This window comes from Parasteatoda tepidariorum, chromosome 5 (assembly GCF_982258835.1).
Source record: "Parasteatoda tepidariorum strain Cologne lab strain chromosome 5, Ptep-v5.0, whole genome shotgun sequence".
Classification (NCBI taxonomy): domain Eukaryota; kingdom Metazoa; phylum Arthropoda; class Arachnida; order Araneae; family Theridiidae; genus Parasteatoda; species Parasteatoda tepidariorum.
The window spans coordinates 33,234,656-33,257,745 of NC_141759.1; the positions used below are offsets into that span (position 1 = coordinate 33,234,656).

Genomic DNA, 23,090 nt, shown 5'->3' on the forward strand with positions numbered 1-23,090 from the left:
TCTACATGTTTGTTGCATAGATATAAAGGACTAAGATTATGAAAAAAGAAATTGTGAAAATGATTTATAGTTCTCACATTTCTGCGTTGATGTCATAAATAAATAAAAATACCAACATACAATCCCGACTTCATGTGGAAAATATTTATAAAATGGTTTGAATTATTTCTAGCTTTTGTTAGCGATTGCAATGTTGTAGAAAACCGCTTGATTATCCTAAGGAAAACTGGAATAAATTACGATAGTCAAATGTTAAAGGAAATCGGGATAAAATGAAAGACTGCGTACCTGATGAAATAAAAAAAACAGCTTATTCTATGACGTTAGCTGTGAACTGATATCAAAAAATTTTGATTTAAAGATTGCACTTTTAATATATATACAAAAGAGTTTGAAGAATTCTCATTAGTTCTATTAACTTACTTTGATTGTAATTTTAAATTGCATGTCAAAATCATAAGAAATTTTACAATTATTCGTGCATGCAATTAAAATATATACCTATACAGATAATAAAATGTTTGTGTTTTAAAGAGTTCATATGAATTATCATTATTTTTACATTTGTAATTGCGAAAATATTATACTCAACGAAAAATATCCGTTGTTTTTCGGATTTTCTCCGTATATTTATAGGTTTAAAGCCGTTTTGTTGACAAAATGGGTTTCCCCGTTTTCCCCCTAATCACAAAGTATAAACACTATCTGTTGAGATTATAGTTTTTGCCATGCAGTTTGGCGTTCTGTAATGTAACTTCATGTTTTCTCCAATCATTTTAAGATAATTTCCCTTAATTTTTAGCAATTACTATATGGCTTTGAGCGTTGTATAATTAAAACTGCGATTCGAGTTTATTGTCAAATTGATATAATATTGAAGCGAAATCTCACTATCACAATTTATTCATAATATAACACTCTCAATGAAGTCAATGGGACACGCACGCCTTTCAATGAAGTGTCCTAGGTTCGAATCCCAGCGATGGTTGGTCTATACAAATTCTGCCGACATAAAATACTCATATCTGGTGAGAGTGCAGGTTTACTGCTCAACTTTCACAGACAAAATTTGTTCCCATGTGGTATAAGTGTGTTGAGGCAACAAATTTTTTTTTTTAAAAAATCTTACTCTGTTGCTGTTAAAAAAAACCAGTAAATAGTCTTTGTAATAGTTGCGGAATTTTTTTCTTTCTTAGTAAAAATCCATTCAGGCTACGTGTTTACTACTGCTGGCTTGAAACTAAACTTTACAGGATTTTTTTTTCTTTTTTTTTGCTATGTACTAATTCAGAAAACGATACACAAAATTGGAGATAATTATACTGAACGTTTTTCCATCATTTACCAATTTCAATTAATGGAAGCCCAGACTATTTGTCTTTTCACATACAAGCTTACAAAACGACTACTTTCACGCCTATGGATTGCGCTTTGCGTTGATAGTTAACTTAGGCACTCTAAGGCAGTGCCTTCCTTTTTTTCTGTCGCGGATCGGAAAACGCTTTATAATTTTATCATGGTCAGCTATGTTGATTGCTTTTATTTAATAATTTTAATTAAATTACATTGCAACATGTCTTCAAAGTAAAATATATTTACATGAACGGTATTGGTGTTAGGTGATGTGTCTCACCTAACGTGACGTCTCTCAGCTCCAGGTTAAACTCTAGTCCATGGAAAGCTGTACAAATCCAAAAGAAATACACCACCTTAAATAAAATGGAAATAACTTTATCTTCCTTTTGTGTTCCAGTACCATATTGATCCTAGGACCGGTACCGGTCAGCGTCCCGGTTGTTTGGGGACCACTGCTCTAGGGGATTAGTGATCACCCACAGACTATTGTAAATTAGTCGCCAATGGCAGTAAACCACGATAGTTGATTTTAAATTATTCATCCTTTTAATTTTTATTTTCATTCAATTTTAAGTATAAAAGCATATTTTTCAGTCAAAATTTGCATAGAAAAATCCGTTATTCCAAAAAATATAACAATCACCTTTAAAACATTATCTTATCAGAAATGGCGATCTTTTTTCTTTAGTGATATCCTTTTTTTTAATCTTATTTGATTATAGAAACACTGTAAATGAAATTATTGGTTGCTAGGGCCGAGAGATAAGAGTTAGAATACTGTGGTATTTGACCTTTATGGTATGCATTTAACTTTCTTAACCACACTAAGCGGTAAAAATATTTATCTATTTTTTTTTTGTTGCGAAATATAAGTTTTATCATTTTTCGTTTTCATTTGATTTCTGATATGTTTTTGAAGTAATGGTTCGAATTGCAGAGGATTAAATTTCTGCTCATGCAAAATACGTCAGGGTCTCAGGTAGTAGTGATTGGATACCTGCAACTGACGTCGTCATAGGTAAATAGTGGCATTTGTCGATTCAGAAGTCAATCAGGTTCAACACACACGCGTGACGTAGTATAGAGGTATCCAATTAAACTGATGTAAATCACATGGTTAAGCATAATCACTTCACTTCTTTTCAAGTTGCATGTACCCAATTGATCTTCACATGGAAGATTTGCAATTAGGATTAAAAAAAATCTATATCTTTAATTTGATTTTATTTTATAACCGTCAGCTGATCCAATTTCATGGGTTTACGACTACTAATATTCAACTCCGTAGGCTTGTAATTTTGAACCCAATCCAGAAGACAAGGGAACTCCTGTATCGTGTATTGGGAGAAATTTGCCTTCGTGGAGGACTTTTTGATGGAGCTAACCCGCATTTGCGTTACATGGAGAGGAAGACCAAGAGAACCTCCAATGGTTAGCCTGACGGCAAAGGGACTCTAACCCATGATCCGTCTATCACTGAGGATATTTCACGTCATCACTGTGTCGGTGCTATATCTTTAATTTAGAGAAGAGTCTGTTTTTCGTAGTAACGAAGTTTTGCTCGATGACACTTTTTTTGTAAATCACTGGATAAATCAAATAGAAATCGCATAATTAGTCTAAAAGTAGCATTAGCACAATTAACTTCGGAGAACGTTAGCATTTTATGGATTGCCATAGTGAAAAAAACCCTTGTAAGACTGTTAAAAAACTAGTTTAAAACAAACTGAAATTTTTTTTCTCCATAATATAAAACATCAGCACCGATTTTTTGAAATTTTATAAGGTGTATTTTTATATAGTAAAAACTGTAACTAATAAGCAAAGAATATAATTTTTTCTTAATTTGATTTTTATCGTTTTTTTTTAAAAAATGTGTTAAAACATCTACAATACTGATGAGGTGTTTTTATTTAATATAATAATTGATTCAATATTTATATCTTGTCGGCAGACAAATTTAAAGAAAGGTCGTTTAAATATGCACACAGAGCAGACAGAACAAATTCTGGTAAAATTACCGTATTTGCATGGTTGTGACATTTCTGATAACGAAATATAATTCTGGTAATAGAACTAAAATATATGATTGCTTAAATCATTTATTTAGTAATTTTTTTGTTCGCACGGTAACAGTTTACGGAAATTTATGGTTTTCCAATATCATTTGTTCTTATTACCACACATTCAGTAAAAATGCTAAATTGAAAAGTAAATTTAACCATATAAATGTTTTTTTTTTTGCCATGTTCTAAGGTATGATGATAAAATTACTGACATTTTCACCAAACATTACTAAAATTTTCACCAAATATTACTAACATTTTCACCAACATAATTATACTAACATGATAAAATAACTACCACATTTTCCACCAAACAGCATGGTAAAAAAAACATATTTTGTTGTTAATTTTACCAAAAGCCATTACCAGAGAGCTACGGTAAAAATTTCTGTGCTTTTTGGTGTTCTCAGTGAGACAGAAATACGGCCAGAAAAAGAAATTCTGGTAGTTTTGACCGTACTTTCCTTCTCATAGGGTAAATTATGATACAAACTACAAAAAAAAACAAAAACAAGAAAAAAGAAAAACAGTTTTTTTTAAATATTTATTTCAACAACCATTTTATCTTATAGCACCTGGAATAAGATAATATAACGAATTGCACTAAACAATTTCTGTTTTGTAAACATCAAGAGAATGTATTTAGTTTTCAATACATTCAAAACAGATAACGAAAAAAGTAAAATAAATAACATAAATAGAAAACAGTAACTAATGTTTTAGTTGAGAAATACATATTATGAATTTTACATTTGTAGTCAGAGTATTATAATATTTTGTTCCAGCCTTATGATAATCATACAGATTTTCTTTATTTATACAAAAAATTTAAATGTTTTTGAAATGTGGTTCAATTTATCAGGGTGGTAAATTTATCAATTAAGTAGTTAAATTTATGATTCCTGTATATAATGCTTCTTCTTTATTCCGTAAGTGCTGCGCTTAGTATGAATTTTTAGAAACCCTTATAAAAATGAAGACAATGTATACACTTTGTCATCATATGACATATTTTTTTAAAGATTTAAATCAGGGTTTAATGAAACACAAAAATAATATTTTTAACATATTGTTTTAAGGATTTAAATCAGGATTTTATGAAACACAAAAATAATACTTTTAACATATTTGTTTTAGGATTTAAATCAGGGTTTAGTGAAACACAGAAATAATATTTTTAAACATATTTGTTTTAAGATTTAAATCAGGGTTTAGTGAAATACAGAAATAATATTTTAAGTTTTTCCAACCAATAAAATTTTCTAAACAAATTAAACATTAATTTAAAATTCTCGCATACAATATTGCATGTTCAAGGTGTTCCGTAAGGACCCGATCTTAATATATATTTTTTAAATCTTTTTCAAAAATTGAGAAAATGAAATGCATACACAGTGGGTTTTTTAAATTAATATTAAAGCTAGGTAAAAACATAAACGCCATCGAAATCTGCGAAACTACTTTTTTAACTAATAAAGGAAGAGTGCAAAGAGCTGAACACTTTTTTTTATAAGCAGCAACAGAGAAGAATTGAAAGACAATTCGTCTACACACCTTTAAATTTTAACCTACAATCAAAAATATTTTTATGTTCTGTAGATCCGCTTTCCTCAGTTGTGTTTCGTCTAATTTTGATGGCGCTTTTATTCCCCCCCCGCTTGAATAATAATTTTCAATTCTCAATGTGAATACTTTTTTTGTCGTTACTTTTGATAAATATTCTAAAATTAAGTAATAAGGGATTATTACTTAATTTTAGAATACATCTTTATTAGAACAATTTGTTCTTTCTTTATTTGTACTACTGTTGTACTATCGTTACTTTTGATAAGTATTCTAAAACTAATTAATTAGGGTTTCTTAACCAGAACAATTTGTACTTACATTTTCCACTTGACGCAATTTTGAAATAATTAAGTTGTTATTAATTTAAAATAATTCTCATTTATTTATATTCATTCATGAATCAAATCTAGTAAACATATTATTATATATGAAATAACAATTTCAGCTCAATTAACATACACTTAAAAAATAATAATTGATGTGTAGACTCTTTTTTTTGAGAAATAGATTTGCATATCGATTCTCTTTCGTATTTCTAATACAGCACATTCCTCAAAAATAATAAATTAATTTGCATATTCTTTTTCTTAGAATTTGATTTACTTCTTAATTCCCTTTCGAGTTTCCAATAAAGCACACTCATCTAAAATTGTAAATACATACTCTGTTCTTTTGAATTAGATTTGTTGTCGCGTTATAAAATAAACATACTTATCTTAAATAATAAATTAATGCACAGACTCTCTTTCTTAGAATTAGATTTGCATATTGATTCCCTTTAGTTTTTTCTGTAAAACACACTCATCTATAATAATGAATTAATCTTCATATTTTTTTCTTTAGTACTAGATAGATTTTTTGATTCCCTTTCGAGTTTCCAATAAAGCACACTCGTCTAAAATTATAAATACATACTCTGTTCTTCTGAATTAGATTTGTTGTCGCGTTATAAAATAAGCATACTCATCTTAAATAATAAATTAATGCACAGACTCTCTTTCTTAGAATTAGATTTGCATATTGATTCCCTTTAGTAATTTCTGTAAAGCGCACTCATCTATAATAATAAAACAATGAGCATATTTTTTTCTTTAGTATTAGATTGATTTTTATATTCTCTTTCGAGTTTCCAATAAAGCACACTCATTTAAAATTATAAATACATACTCTGTTCTTTTGAATTAGATTTGCTGTCACGTTATCAAAAAAACATACTCGTCTGAAATAATAAATTAATGCCAAGACTCTCTTTCTTAGTACATACTGATTTACATACTGATTCCCTTTCGTACTTTCTGTAAAACACACTCAACTAAAATAATAAAGCAATGAGCATATTTTTTTCTTTAGTGTTAGATAGACTATTAGATTCTTTTTCGAGTTTCCAATAAAGCACACTCATCTAAAATTATAAATACATACTCTGTTCTTTTGATTTAGATTTGCTGTAGCGCTATCAAAAAAACACACTCGTCTGAAATAATAAATTAATGGCCAGACTCTCTTCCTTAGTATTAGATTTACATATTGATTCCCTTTCGTACTGTCTGTAAAACACACTCATCTATAATAATAAAATAATGTGCATATTTTTCTTTAGTATAAGATGGACATATTGATTTCCTTGCGTATTTCCAATAAAGCTCACTCATCTAAAATTATAAATACCCACTCTCTTCTTTAGAATATTTGCACATTGATTTGCTGCCGCGTCACCAAATAAACACACACTCATCTAAAATAATAAATAAAGTAAACACTAGTTTAAATGTTTTGATAGGAAAACAAAAGCCTACGTGAAGGGATCTAAGATAGGGCTGCTTGTCCCCTCCAAGACGGGGAACAATTTGACTCTGAGGTCAATATTAACGTTGTAAGGGCGAATTCTAAACCTTACCTCGATTAGAAAGAAGTCTATGTCACGTAGGCTAAATGCTTTTAAAAAGGGATTTTGGGGTGCATTCAGTTCATTATAATTCAGATTTTTCTCCAGTTCGAATGCTTTTGAATTGAGGAAAAAATTTTTGTGTATGTGATTTATAAAACAGCTGGATAACTTATTGGATATCATAATTAGAGGTTTGCATTTTCTTTTTTTTTCTTTCTAGGTTTGCCTGGATTTTTTTTCCAAAATTATTTTCAATAAAAGTTTTCAGAAAAAGTATTTTTCAAAATTTATTCAAGAGTTTTTATATGTATTGGGAATAATGTAAAATAGATTTTTTTAATGAAATTATATGAATGTAAAATTTATCGTTCTGGCCTGCATAAAGTGATATTAAAAAATAACTGTAATTCCAAATTCAGTTGTGATTTTTTTTAAAAATATCGCATTGGAAAAAAAACTTTTTATCCTGATATTTTAAAACGCTGCAATTTTTTTCACAGTTCATTTATTTAATAGAAGCATGTGAACTTGAACTTTTCTATTAAGTTATGAATAGTTTTGATATGGTTTAAATTAGTAGTTTTCTGATAAATCTTGAAGTCAAAGAAAATTAACTACAAGATTCTTCATGGAATTATGATCGTAAAATAATTGCAAAATATTTAAATTAACGAATTTTTTCAATATTTTTATCGAGAGAAAAAGTAGCAAATCGCTATTTTAAAAGATCGATGTATTTTTGATTGTTTTTTTCACATGACTTTTTAAATTCCGACACTTTTAATACGATGTTATTATGACACGTGAATTTCTAAATAGAGTTATCACTTCTGACTCTCTCGATTTGCGACGATTCCGTCGTTAATTCTAGTTTTTTTCCAACCATATTTTTCTATAGTTATTTATCATTTTTTAGTAGATTTCCATATGATTTTTTAAACTCGGTATTTTTAATACGATAGTATTGCGACACACGAAGTTCGTATTTAAGTCATCACTTTTTGATGAGCCTAATTCACAGCTATTCCGTTGTGAATTCACGTCATTTTTTTGATCTTTTTTCAGCTGTGTATTTTGTTATTTTTTCACTTCACGGTATTTTTAAATGGTCATCCAAATTTTGATACAATATTACGCATTTCGAGAATTTAAAATTTGACTAATAATTTTTTGACGCACTCATCTTGCGACGATTTAAAATGTTATTTATTGTTTTTTTTTGGCCATTTTTAAACTGTTTATTAAATTTCGATTTTTTAATACTATATTTTAATGCTTTGTTGGCGAAAGTGCTTCGACCACTTTCTGTTGGCGAAAGTGCTTCGAAGTGCTTTAAACCATGTCGAATTTTGAAACTCTACATTTTGCTAATCAAGCAAGTACACTAAAATCTTAAAACCTTTCTGAAAAATTAAAAATTACAACACAAGTTTAATTATAATGTCAAATGTAAATTCAGCAGAAATAAAATATGAAGGTAATACTCAGTTTGACTTTTAGTGTACTGGTAAAGCTTAAATTTAAAATATTTTTTACCTAAGTGTCGGCATGCCAGTTGATTAAATAAGCCATTTTATAAAACCAAATGTTCATAAAACGAACGTGATTTTAGTACGCGGTGGGCACTGTATATATTGATTGATCTCTTTTTTTTCTCTCCGTTTTTTCCTTTCTTGAAAGTTGCTTTAAATGACTAACAACTCGTGATATCTTTAGTCTCTTTTAAAAATTATATTGCCTCTAAAAATGGTATTGTTGAATTTAAACTAAAATTTTTGTTTTAAGTTGTAATTACGTCGTTGCATTTGTTTCTTTTGTTGTCACCATTGATATGAAAACACTCACTTCAGTTCAGAAATGTGTAAAATTAAAATATTTAATCTGCATAAATATTTAATAATTTTTTTTTCTGTTCTTTATTTAAGATTTTTTAATGTTCTTAATTTTAAAATTATATATAATTTTTTAATGTTCTTAATTTTTTATTAATTTAGAATTAATTATAAAATTTTTATACTAAATTATAAAAAATTATTTTTTGTCGCATGTCAGACTATTTTTCAATGTACATGGGAGCCTTCACCTGTTGAAATTCATACAACATTGTTGCTGCTAATGGTGGTTACTTTAAAACCATTGTTTCAGAGTTTCGCTCAGCCAACAGTGCCATCTGTTAAAGAACTTTTGAATCTCGTTGTGAATAGTTAACTTGTTTTCCAAGCAGACCGTGTTACCTCATTCCGATTATCTTTAATTTATTTTCTAAACTGTCGATCATTTTTTGAGACACCGTGGATCGTATAATTTATGCGCTTAATCAGACTTACTCAACGAGAATAGCGAGTTAATTTTGAGAAGTACGAAAACAAATTTATGAACTGATATTTAAAGTTCAAATTAGATAATTTTTTTCAAGCTTATGGTAACAAAATATTAAGGTCGTATTTCTATACGAAGACAAGAGGAATTAAATGTTATAGTTTTTTTGAGAAACTACTGAATCGATTTCCCGAAACTATTTTTCCTATTGTTCTTATTTGCATTCATATCATATAAATATTGTACTATTGCATTGATATATTTTGCTTTGGCTATATTGATACAATATTAGAAAACACTCCCTTATGCTGATATAATCGTGTGAGCTAATAAAGAAATTATATCTTTTTTCCCCGGATTTTTAAAAATGAAATTTTTTTTGATTTTAATTTTTTAAAATTTTATTCATTTATTTTTTTTACTATGTTATTTTATTTTATTTATTTTAAAAAAATTCTTCTTCTCTTTTCATTATTCTGTAAAGTTTTTTCAATGTTTTTTCCATGTTTTCTCTATATTTTGCACTATTTATATACACTTCTATTTATATATATATATATATATATATATATATATATATATATATATATATATATATATATATATATATATATATATATATATATATATATATATATATATATATATATATATATATATATATATATATATATATATATATATATATATATATATAAATAGAAGTGTATATATGTATGTATATATGTATGTATATATATATATATATATATATATATATATATATATATATATATATATATATATATATATATATATATATATAAATAGAAGTGTATATATGTATGTATATATGTATGTATATATATATATATATATATATATATATATATATATATATATATATATATATATATATATATATATATATATATATATATATATATATATATATATATATAAACATTTTTCGTTTATTTCTTTTTTCACATGTTTTTATTTATATTTTAAGCCACATATTATATAATGATGTTCATAGGTTTTTAATTCCAAAAACTAAAATTTTTCATATACACAAAAATTGCTGTCAAAGTATTTCGTAAAATCTGAGAATTCAAACGAGTTTTTTTTTTTGTTGATAATTAGGTCTTTCTTTTTTTTTCTTTCCTACATTTAAAAGTGCCATAAAAATAAATTACTTTAAACGTAAGTAAGAAAAAGATACAAACTAAATAAATAATATTAAAAAAATAAAATAAAAGGAATTGTTTAAATGTGCATCATAAGTCGAAGAACAATACAAAATGAAATATTTTAAACAGTAGATTAGGCAGTTATTGCAAAGATTTACATAATTAGGTTATTATTTTTTGTTCTTCCTACATTAAAAAGTGCATAAAAAATTACTTTAAATGTAAATAAGAAAAAGATATGAACTAAATAAATAATATAAAAAAAATTAAAAAAAGAAATGTTTAAATGTGCATTATAAGTCGAAGAACAATACAAAATGAAATATTTTAAACAGTAGATTAGGCAGTTATTGTAAAGATTTACATAATTAGGTTATTATTTTTTGTTCTTCCTACATTAAAAAGTGCATAAAAAATTACTTTAAATGTAAATAAGAAAAAGATATGAACTAAATAAATAATATAAAAAAAATTAAAAAAAGAAATGTTTAAATGTGCATTATAAGTCGAAGAACAATACAAAATGAAATATTTTAAACAGTAGATTAGGCAGTTATTGCAAAGATTTACATAATTAGGTTATTATTTTTTGTTCTTCCTACATTAAAAAGTGCATAAAAAATTACTTTAAATGTAAATAAGAAAAAGATATGAACTAAATAAATAATATAAAAAAAATTAAAAAAAGAAATGTTTAAATGTGCATTATAAGTCGAAGAACAATACAAAATGAAATATTTTAAACAGTAGATTAGGCAGTTATTGTAAAGATTTACATAATTAGGTTATTATTTTTTGTTCTTCCTACATTAAAAAGTGCATAAAAAATTACTTTAAATGTAAATAAGAAAAAGATATGAACTAAATAAATAATATAAAAAAAATTAAAAAAAGAAATGTTTAAATGTGCATTATAAGTCGAAGAACAATACAAAATGAAATATTTTAAACAGTAGATTAGGCAGTTATTGCAAAGATTTACATAATTAGGTTATTATTTTTTGTTCTTCCTACATTAAAAAGTGCATAAAAAATTACTTTAAATGTAAATAAGAAAAAGATATGAACTAAATAAATAATATAAAAAAAATTAAAAAAAGAAATGTTTAAATGTGCATTATAAGTCGAAGAACAATACAAAATGAAATATTTTAAACAGTAGATTAGGCAGTTATTGTAAAGATTTACATAATTAGGTTATTATTTTTTGTTCTTCCTACATTAAAAAGTGCATAAAAAATTACTTTAAATGTAAATAAGAAAAAGATATGAACTAAATAAATAATATAAAAAAAATTAAAAAAAGAAATGTTTAAATGTGCATTATAAGTCGAAGAACAATACAAAATGAAATATTTTAAACAGTAGATTAGGCAGTTATTGTAAAGATTTACATAATTAGGTTATTATTTTTTGTTCTTCCTACATTAAAAAGTGCATAAAAAATTACTTTAAATGTAAATAAGAAAAAGATATGAACTAAATAAATAATATAAAAAAAATTAAAAAAAGAAATGTTTAAATGTGCATTATAAGTCGAAGAACAATACAAAATGAAATATTTTAAACAGTAGATTAGGCAGTTATTGCAAAGATTTACATAATTAGGTTATTATTTTTTGTTCTTCCTACATTAAAAAGTGCATAAAAAATTACTTTAAATGTAAATAAGAAAAAGATATGAACTAAATAAATAATATAAAAAAAATTAAAAAAAGAAATGTTTAAATGTGCATTATAAGTCGAAGAACAATACAAAATGAAATATTTTAAACAGTAGATTAGGCAGTTATTGTAAAGATTTACATAATTAGGTTATTATTTTTTGTTCTTCCTACATTAAAAAGTGCATAAAAAATTACTTTAAATGTAAATAAGAAAAAGATATGAACTAAATAAATAATATAAAAAAAATTAAAAAAAGAAATGTTTAAATGTGCATTATAAGTCGAAGAACAATACAAAATGAAATATTTTAAACGGTAGATTAGGCAGTTATTGTAAAGATTTACATAATTAGGTTATTATTTTTTGTTCTTCCTACATTAAAAAGTGCATAAAAAATTACTTTAAATGTAAATAAGAAAAAGATATGAACTAAATAAATAATATAAAAAAAATTAAAAAAAGAAATGTTTAAATGTGCATTATAAGTCGAAGAACAATACAAAATGAAATATTTTAAACAGTAGATTAGGCAGTTATTGCAAAGATTTACATAATTAGGTTATTATTTTTTGTTCTTCCTACATTAAAAAGTGCATAAAAAATTACTTTAAATGTAAATAAGAAAAAGATATGAACTAAATAAATAATATAAAAAAAATTAAAAAAAGAAATGTTTAAATGTGCATTATAAGTCGAAGAACAATACAAAATGAAATATTTTAAACAGTAGATTAGGCAGTTATTGTAAAGATTTACATAATTAGGTTATTATTTTTTGTTCTTCCTACATTAAAAAGTGCATAAAAAATTACTTTAAATGTAAATAAGAAAAAGATATGAACTAAATAAATAATATAAAAAAAATTAAAAAAAGAAATGTTTAAATGTGCATTATAAGTCGAAGAACAATACAAAATGAAATATTTTAAACAGTAGATTAGGCAGTTATTGCAAAGATTTACATAATTAGGTTATTATTTTTTGTTCTTCCTACATTAAAAAGTGCATAAAAAATTACTTTAAATGTAAATAAGAAAAAGATATGAACTAAATAAATAATATAAAAAAAATTAAAAAAAGAAATGTTTAAATGTGCATTATAAGTCGAAGAACAATACAAAATGAAATATTTTAAACAGTAGATTAGGCAGTTATTGTAAAGATTTACATAATTAGGTTATTATTTTTTGTTCTTCCTACATTAAAAAGTGCATAAAAAATTACTTTAAATGTAAATAAGAAAAAGATATGAACTAAATAAATAATATAAAAAAAATTAAAAAAAGAAATGTTTAAATGTGCATTATAAGTCGAAGAACAATACAAAATGAAATATTTTAAACAGTAGATTAGGCAGTTATTGCAAAGATTTACATAATTAGGTTATTATTTTTTGTTCTTCCTACATTAAAAAGTGCATAAAAAATTACTTTAAATGTAAATAAGAAAAAGATATGAACTAAATAAATAATATAAAAAAAATTAAAAAAAGAAATGTTTAAATGTGCATTATAAGTCGAAGAACAATACAAAATGAAATATTTTAAACAGTAGATTAGGCAGTTATTGTAAAGATTTACATAATTAGGTTATTATTTTTTGTTCTTCCTACATTAAAAAGTGCATAAAAAATTACTTTAAATGTAAATAAGAAAAAGATATGAACTAAATAAATAATATAAAAAAAATTAAAAAAAGAAATGTTTAAATGTGCATTATAAGTCGAAGAACAATACAAAATGAAATATTTTAAACAGTAGATTAGGCAGTTATTGCAAAGATTTACATAATTAGGTTATTATTTTTTGTTCTTCCTACATTAAAAAGTGCATAAAAAATTACTTTAAATGTAAATAAGAAAAAGATATGAACTAAATAAATAATATAAAAAAAATTAAAAAAAAGAAATGTTTAAATGTGCATTATAAGTCGAAGAGCAATACAAAATGAAATATTTTAAACAGTAGATTAGGCAGTTATTGTAAAGATTTACATAATTAGGTTATTATTTTTTGTTCTTCCTACATTAAAAAGTGCATAAAAAATTACTTTAAATGTAAATAAGAAAAAGATATGAACTAAATAAATAATATAAAAAAAATTAAAAAAAGAAATGTTTAAATGTGCATTATAAGTCGAAGAACAATACAAAATGAAATATTTTAAACAGTAGATTAGGCAGTTATTGCAAAGATTTACATAATTAGGTTATTATTTTTTGTTCTTCCTACATTAAAAAGTGCATAAAAAATTACTTTAAATGTAAATAAGAAAAAGATATGAACTAAATAAATAATATAAAAAAAATTAAAAAAAGAAATGTTTAAATGTGCATTATAAGTCGAAGAACAATACAAAATGAAATATTTTAAACAGTAGATTAGGCAGTTATTGTAAAGATTTACATAATTAGGTTATTATTTTTTGTTCTTCCTACATTAAAAAGTGCATAAAAAATTACTTTAAATGTAAATAAGAAAAAGATATGAACTAAATAAATAATATAAAAAAAATTAAAAAAAGAAATGTTTAAATGTGCATTATAAGTCGAAGAACAATACAAAATGAAATATTTTAAACAGTAGATTAGGCAGTTATTGCAAAGATTTACATAATTAGGTTATTATTTTTTGTTCTTCCTACATTAAAAAGTGCATAAAAAATTACTTTAAATGTAAATAAGAAAAAGATATGAACTAAATAAATAATATAAAAAAAATTAAAAAAAAGAAATGTTTAAATGTGCATTATAAGTCGAAGAGCAATACAAAATGAAATATTTAAACAGTAGATTAGGCAGTTATTGCAAAGATTTACATAATTAGGTTATTATTTTTTGTTCTTCCTACATTAAAAAGTGCATAAAAAATTACTTTAAATGTAAATAAGAAAAAGATATGAACTAAATAAATAATATCAAAAAAATTAAAAAAAAGAAATGTTTAAATGTGCATTATAAGTCGAAGAACAATACAAAATGAAATATTTAAACAGTAGATTAGGCAGTTATTGCAAAGATTTACATAATTAGGTTATTATTTTTTGTTCTTCCTACATTAAAAAGTGCATAAAAAATTACTTTAAATGTAAATAAGAAAAAGATATGAACTAAATAAATAATATAAAAAAATTAAAAAAAGAAATGTTTAAATGTGCATTATAAGTCGAAGAACAATACAAAATGAAATATTTTAAACAGTAGATTAGGCAGTTATTGCAAAGATTTACATAATTAGGTTATTATTTTTTGTTCTTCCTACATTAAAAAGTGCCATAAAAATAAATTACTTCAAACGTGAATAAAAAAAAGATACAAACTAAATAAATAATATTAAAAAAATAAAATAAAAAAAGAAATGTTTAAATGTGCATTATAAGTCGAAGAACAATACAAAATGAAATATTTTAGACTGTAGATTAGGCAGTTATTGCGAAGATTTACATCTATATTTTTAAGGAAAATCAGATTTGATTCCGTTAGGGCACAGGAGTCTATTTTGTGCTGGAATCGAATAAAATACCTTTATATAGGGGTTCAAACAATCCGAAATATGATTTCATTATCACATGCAAGCCTTCTGATAAGGCCACTTATCTGATAAGACCCTGAATGGGTGCACGTAGTATCATTTGCGTATCAAAGGATAACAAAGTACTAGAATGTTGTTACTCTTTCAAACTTGGACCTTGAATTTTGAAACTTTTGCGCAAAACATTTGTGATGTCATAACTTGGTTTATTTGTGTGATTCTTGGAACTACCGAATAAAGTCCAACTTCATTGTTTTTGTTATTATTATTGAAAATATGTGCTTACTTAGAAATTATTTTTATCGACGCGTAAGTTTGCTCATGGGAAAAGTCGCAGAGTGATGGTTACGGCGACATTTTTGTAGCACCGACCGAGAAAAGATGATTCAGTTTAAAAAAAAAACTGATTTTTTCCAATAAGAGAGGCGATTTTTGAAATTAAAAGATATAATGATAATATACAAAACAAACACAACGCAAAATAATAACAGAGAAGGTCAACTATAATTGATTACAAGTAATCATAATTAACGATTTCAACTTGCATTCTTATTAATTAACCATAATTTATGGTGACAATTTTAACCATAGTGACAACAAACATTGAAATGAAATTTATCGTAATTATAATTGCATTTACTCTTAATTACAATTGTGATTATGATTTCATCTAATATAAATTATAATTGTAATAATGATTTCCTTATTTCGTAATAACGATTGTAATTATGATTACAAGCAAACATGATTACATGTAATGATTACAAAATTGTTGATAATTTTAATTAATTAAATGTAACTCATATATGTGGGGATGGCAATTGTCCATATTTAATTTTACCATATTCAAACAAAACAGTCAAATAACAATAAATAAATATGTATTCAAGCGTTTAACGGTGAGAAAACCGTTTATTAACTGTTTTCACCCTATACTGTTAAACAACTAGAATTTGCTTGCACAAAATAGGTTCACTTAGTGAAGCAACTTAGTTCCTAACAGCTGGGTACATTTTATAGCTCAGAGTGCTAATCTGTCAATCTCATGACCGACAGAACAGGGGTTCGAGTCCCAGTGTTGGCACTACAATATATTTCCTTCATTCCATTCAATACATGAAAAGCATCCAGCGTCCTGCATTCTCCAATTCAAGACCTTGCACTATTAGAATACGATACTCTCATTCACACATAGAGGGTAGCACCATAAGGCTGTTAAACCAATGCCAATGTCTAGTTAAATTTCCATGCTGGATGGAAATGGTTAAAAACCGTATAATTTTGCATTTATGGTTTTTTAACCACACTAGTTGTAAAGGAGTTCAAAACCGTAAAGGTAAAAAAAATGTTCGTTACCGTTAACTTTACGGTTAATCGGATTGTTACCATAATTTTAGAATAAAAATTCTAACAGAGTATGTAAGATCTGTTAAAAAATCTCATGCAGCAGAAAAAAAATATTCCCCAGTGTTATTATTCATTGATACATTTGCCAGAAAGTTTGGCGTGAAATAATTACAAATGAGTGTAAATAAAACAGGTTAAGGATAACGGCAATTTGGAGTTGACATCTAACTAAGAGTTGTTTATCCGGAAGTTAAAGTTTACCTACGGCAACTTATTATTTATCATTGTCTTAATTGTGCGAAAATTCCAGAAACTAACTTTCAAAGTATATATTAATGTTTTGAGAGAAAGTTTATAGTTTTGTTAAAAAATCAAACATGTTTTCTTTTCTTCCGATTAAATTATTTTCAATGGTTCAATTCTTGATTAAAAATTTTATTTATGAGTTCGAAAAATGGGACATGTTTTTTATAAATAATATTAACTCGACGAAAGAGAATTCGCATTCATTTTCACACTCAAACATTCTCGTTTGGTTTATATGTTGATGATATCAATGTGTGTAATTACTATTAATTTAAATTGTATTAATAAAATGAAAATGTTATTTTAGTATTAAAAGCTCATAGCCTTATGTTGGATTACTATATAAAATCGTATAATAATGGATTAGAAAAAGTAAGTAATCGAAGATATTTTTTATGTATTGAGATCAAAAGAAGAATTTTTTAAGAATTAATTTATCCCTGAAAAAATATCATTTGTTTGCAGCGATAATAGTAGCTTAATTGTGAAAGAATGTAAATTTAAATAGTAATTCAATTTTAATATTCAACAGTCGAGATGAATATGCCTTGTAATTCTCTTTTTTTTAGGATACTGAAAAGGATATTAATAGGATACTTTTAATTTAGCTCCTATGTGATTATAACAAAAACATTCCCAAGCCTTTTTCAGTATCGATATATGTTTTCCTGAAATTGAAAAAAATTTTTTTTTCTGGTTCATGCAAATAATTTAAAGAATCTACATTTTGTGTATCAATTAGTTAAATTAGACGATATATAATATAAATTTGACGATAGATAAATTAGACTATATATTATATAAATATAGAATATTTATCATATCAAGCATTATATTAGTATATTATAATAATTAGATCAAATTATTAGACTCACTGCAGTTTTTTAATAATTAGATGATTTGCACGAGTTCATATGCAGTACTTTTATATTTAAACATTTATGTAATGGGTTTTTATTCAGGAGATTTTTTATATACTTATATACTTCCCATTTGTATTTATTTTTAACGTATTGCATTACAATGCTAACCGATTCGAACAGGAGCGTAAACAATTGCAAACCGGTTAAATTATAATTTTACATAGAATACTTATAGTGCGTCTAATAATATGGCCGGGACTATGTATATATATATATATATATATATATATATATATATATATATATATATATATATATATATATATATATATATATATATATATATAATATGCGGTGTATCCACACCGATATTTTTTAGTTAATTAGGTGAAAGAAGCATGATTGAAGAGTCCAGATTGTGCATAATCTTCTTTTATTAAGTTGCGATGGTAAAATAGCAGTTTAACCTATCCCGTCTAAGCTGACGGATTTTATTTTAGCATGATAAACAACAAAAAGCCACGCAAAAACATTAGGTCCTGCGTTATATAGGATGATTAAAAAGAGTAAAAAGTCCAGTCATATATCTTTTTTGTATTCTTACGCCTCATCAAATTTATTTATTACTCAAAGCAAATCGTTTAATCTTTCCTTATATGGAAGTGAAAGATCTTAAAATAACTTCTCTTTTGAAGTATAAATCTAATTATTATTCATTGGCATGTTTTTAGCCTTGAAGTCCCAAAATAGAATTTCTACCCTTATCCTTTACTAAAGATATTCTATGAAAAGGAATAAAGTTTTAATGCTTTTATTAATACAAAAGTATTTAATTTTTGTATTACATCCCCCCCCCCAAAAAAAAATTTTGGTAAGCCAAAAAAAATAATAAAATTTAGAATACTATGAATATATACTTTATGTTGGTATGACTGTCCTCTTTCCTACTATAAATAACATTTTTCCAATATGTGAAAAAAATTATTTACAGCAACAACAATAAAAACATAATAATAAAATTTATCTGTTTAGTGAACTAAACAGAAAGAAAAATTTAAACATTTTATATAACTATTCTAAAATAACTTTTCAAAAATTTTCACACAAAAATATACAAAATTTTTATGCAAAACGACCTGGACAACAAGTGTCATTTAATCAGAATTTAAGATTCTGTATGGTTAATGGGGTTTTTTACTTGATGAAATTCTGTATTCCCCGTTAAAATGGAGGAAAACAGAGTTTCATGAAGCACTGTGAAATTGAGAGATCCAGACTGGATAAAACAAAAATAGTTTAGAAAGTTTTTTCTCACTGTGTTGAGAAAAAAAAAGTTCATGTTACTTCGCCCTCACTCCCAACTGATGCTGAGGTAAACATCTCCACACAACGCGATTCGGATCTCTCAAAAATATAGGGGTTACTTCTTCCCTTGAAGAAAGTAAAAATTTTCTGTTGGTGACTATTCATGATTTAATTTTAACATTTGTGGGCTGTGATATTTCCTAAGTTTTGAAATATGTACTATTTCAAAATTTTGTTTACTCAACATATTCTTTTTATTTATTTTATAATTAACTTCTGAAATTTTTTGAAGAATTTTATACCGTCCACTAAAAGGAGGTGACAACTTCCTCGTATTAGGATAAGTAAATTCTTCAAACAGAACTAATTCATCATTTTTAAAGTCTATATCTAAAAATCTAGCATCATAATAAATTTTATTTCTTTCATGATATTCTCTAGTTCTTTGAATTGCTATTTTTTTAGCTTCTTCAACAGGTGGATAGACTTTTTCATTTAAGGGATTTTCGTAGGGGAGTTTACCATGCATGAGGTATGCAGGTGGAAATTTTGTTACAGAATGGGGAGTTAAGTTATAAGTATTAACTATATCTTTTAACAAAACAGGCCAGGGAGTTTTAGTAGGTTTTTCATTAATTTTACATTTTAAACGCGTAATTATTGTTTGACCAAGGCGTTCAACCTTGCCATTAGACTGCGGATGATGTGCAGTTGTCAATAATTGTTGAATTTTATTATGTTTCAAAAACTTTTTAAAATGAGAAGAAGTAAAGGCAGCGTTTCGATCACTCAACAAGGATTTAGGGATTTGATTTTGAAAAATTTGATGCAAAAAATTTGTATAAGTTTCTGAGCTAATGGATTTTGATGCAAAAGCCCAAATGTAGCGTGTAAGGTGGTCAATAATTAAAGTTAAATATTTCTTTGTTGAATTATAGTAATTCAATCCACCAACACTATCTATTGCTAGTAAGTCAAAAGACTGATTAACAGGGGGTAAGGATTGTAATAATCCAAATCTTTTTTGTCGCGGTTTTTATTTAATTGGCACGTATGACAATGTTTACAAAATTTTGTTATATCTGAAGTTATGTTGTTCCAATAATAAACAGGGGTTATTAAGTTAATCATTTTCTGAACTCCTGGATGATTAAACTTATCATGAGCATTTTGCAGAAGTTTTAATCTTAACTAAAATGGAACAACTATTTTAGTAAAATTTTTCTTACGTACACACAAAACATTATTGATATCAACAAATTTACCTTGTAAGTTATCTTTCCTTTGCGCTTCTACAATTTCCTTTAAGTTTAGCAAATGTGAAACATAAACATTATTATTTTTACTATTACTTTGGACAATTTAATGTGTTGCATCTCTCGAAAGCCAATCTGCTTCAAAATTAGCAGAGCCTTTTGTGTATTTAATATCATATTCATACATACTTAACAATAATGACCATCTAAATAATCTACCTTTTAAATTTTTAACATTTTTTAGCCAAACTAAAGCAGCATGGTCAGTATGTATGGTGAATTTTTGTCCAAAAAGGTAATGATGGAATTTATTTAGAGAATCGACAATAGCAAGACATTCAAGTTCTGTAATTGCATAATTTTTTTCATAGTCCCTTAATGAACGAGAATGAAAAGCTACAGGATGCAATACTCCACATTCATCTGTCTGTTTTAGCACACATCCAATTCCAACTAATGATGCATCAACAAAAAGATGACATTCATGATTAGGGTTAAAAATTTTCAAAATTGGTTTACAAATAATAGCATTTTTTAAAAGTTCAAAAGATTGTTGACATTTTTCTGACCACACCCATTTTACATCTTTCTTTAACAAGTTATTCAAAGGATGTCGAATACTTGCATAACTATCAATAAATTTATTGTAAACATTTATTGATCCGAGAAATCTTTGTAATGATTTTACATTTTTAGGGGGCAATAATTTTTTAATCACTTCAATATTATGGTTATCAGGTGATACAATTCCATTTTTAATTTCATATCCTAAAAATTCTATTTGTTTTTGCAAAAATGAACATTTTGAAAGTTTTAATTTTAAGTTTTCTTGTTTACAAATTTCAAAAATCTTTTTAAGAAGGGTTAAATGTTCATCATAAGAATTAGAAAATATAATGATATCATCAAAGTAGTTTGTAGCAAATTTAATTTTATGTTTATTTAAAATTCCACGAATTGTACGTTGAAAAATGCTCGGGGCATTCTTCCAGCCAAAAGGTAATCTTAAGTATTCAAATAGACCATTGTGAGTAGCGAATGCTAATTTCTCAGTGTCATCAGGATGAATACGAACATGATGATATCCCTGTGATAAATCTATTTTAGAATAATAACTACTATTAGACAATTTTTCTATTAAAGTTTGTATTAAAGGTAGAGGTTCAGAATCTGTTTTTGTAATTTGATTTAGTTTTCTATAGTCGATACATAAACGACTCTTTTTATTTTCATCTTTTTTAAACATCTTTCTTTTTTAAAGTTACTGGGGCAGCATAAGGGGATGAACTTTCTTTTATAATGTTATTTTTCAACAATTCCTCTATTTGTAAATCAATTTCTTGTTGTTGTTTTGGGGATGTTTTGTACGGCCTTAGAGATATAGGTAAATCTGAGGTTAACCTAACTCTTTGCGGTTCCATTCTAATTTCTCCTACGTCGTGTTTGTGTTTTGCAAAAATATCATCATAACTTTTTAAAATTTCTTTTAAGTCTACATTTTCCATTTCGCTTTCATTTTTTATTTTTTCGTCGATATTAACCTGATAATGTATGCATCCATTACCTAGATCTATCTTCGAATCATTTGAAATTTTTGGACATTTTTTCTTTTTCCTATTTGTCCTTTTCCTTTTATTTTTGTTACCCTTTAGATTACTTTTTTCAATGTTTACTTTAACTGAAACATCTTCAACTTTTATTTTTTCAACATTTTTACCCTTAACATTTTGAGAATTTTGCTGTCTAATGTGCAAAGATAAGTTGTCATTGTTAGAATTAGCAGAGGTGATCAATCTCTTACCAAATTGAGTAACAACTGGCCCGACACAATCAATAAACAAGCAAAACTCTTTGCAAGCCTGCAACCCAAGTAAAGCATATGGTAAATCAGTATCAATTACAAAAAACTTAACTGAATTAACAATTTTGCCTAATTTAAGGGGAAACTCACAAATTTTGTTAAGTGTTAGTTGTCCTTTCGTTTGGGTAACCTTTAATTCCTCACATTTTTTAATAGGAATATTCAATTTTAACACCAAATCTTTTGGTATTACATTTAATGTTGACCCGGTATCAACATTCAATAATATCTCTTTGTTTATTTTTTCATTTTTATTTTGTTTTGGACGTCCCTTTAGGTATTTATTTTTCACTTTACCTCCATTTAGGTATTCATTTTTAACTATATATCCATTTTCCACTTTATATCCATTTAGGTACTCATTTTCTACTATATATCCGGATATTAGTAATTGCTATTGATTACTTGTCATATTTTGAACATTCACATCAACCACATTATTAGGGTTGTTTACACACGAAGAGCCCATGTGAAATTGATTCAAAAGTCCTTTCTTTGAGCAATATTTACATTGATTCAATGGGTTCTCCTGTGTAGTATGATGTATTTTGGGTTTTGTCACATTCGGGGTTACATTTTTATTTTTA

General features: G+C 25.7%; 1 protein-coding gene across 3 annotated transcripts in view; it reads left to right on the forward strand.

The window, feature by feature from the left end:
- Positions 1-23,090, forward strand: part of LOC107436851 (alpha-tocopherol transfer protein-like) — a 127,795-nt gene that overhangs the window by 39,103 nt on the left and 65,602 nt on the right. Inside the window, exon 1 of one of the 3 annotated variants that reach the window (XM_016048669.5) lies at positions 6,909-7,067. The exons of the other annotated variants lie outside the window; for them this stretch is intronic. The gene's annotated coding sequence lies outside the window, so the exon portion shown is untranslated. Of the gene's footprint in view, positions 1-6,908; positions 7,068-23,090 lie in introns of those variants that run through there. 3 annotated transcript variants of the gene reach the window in all.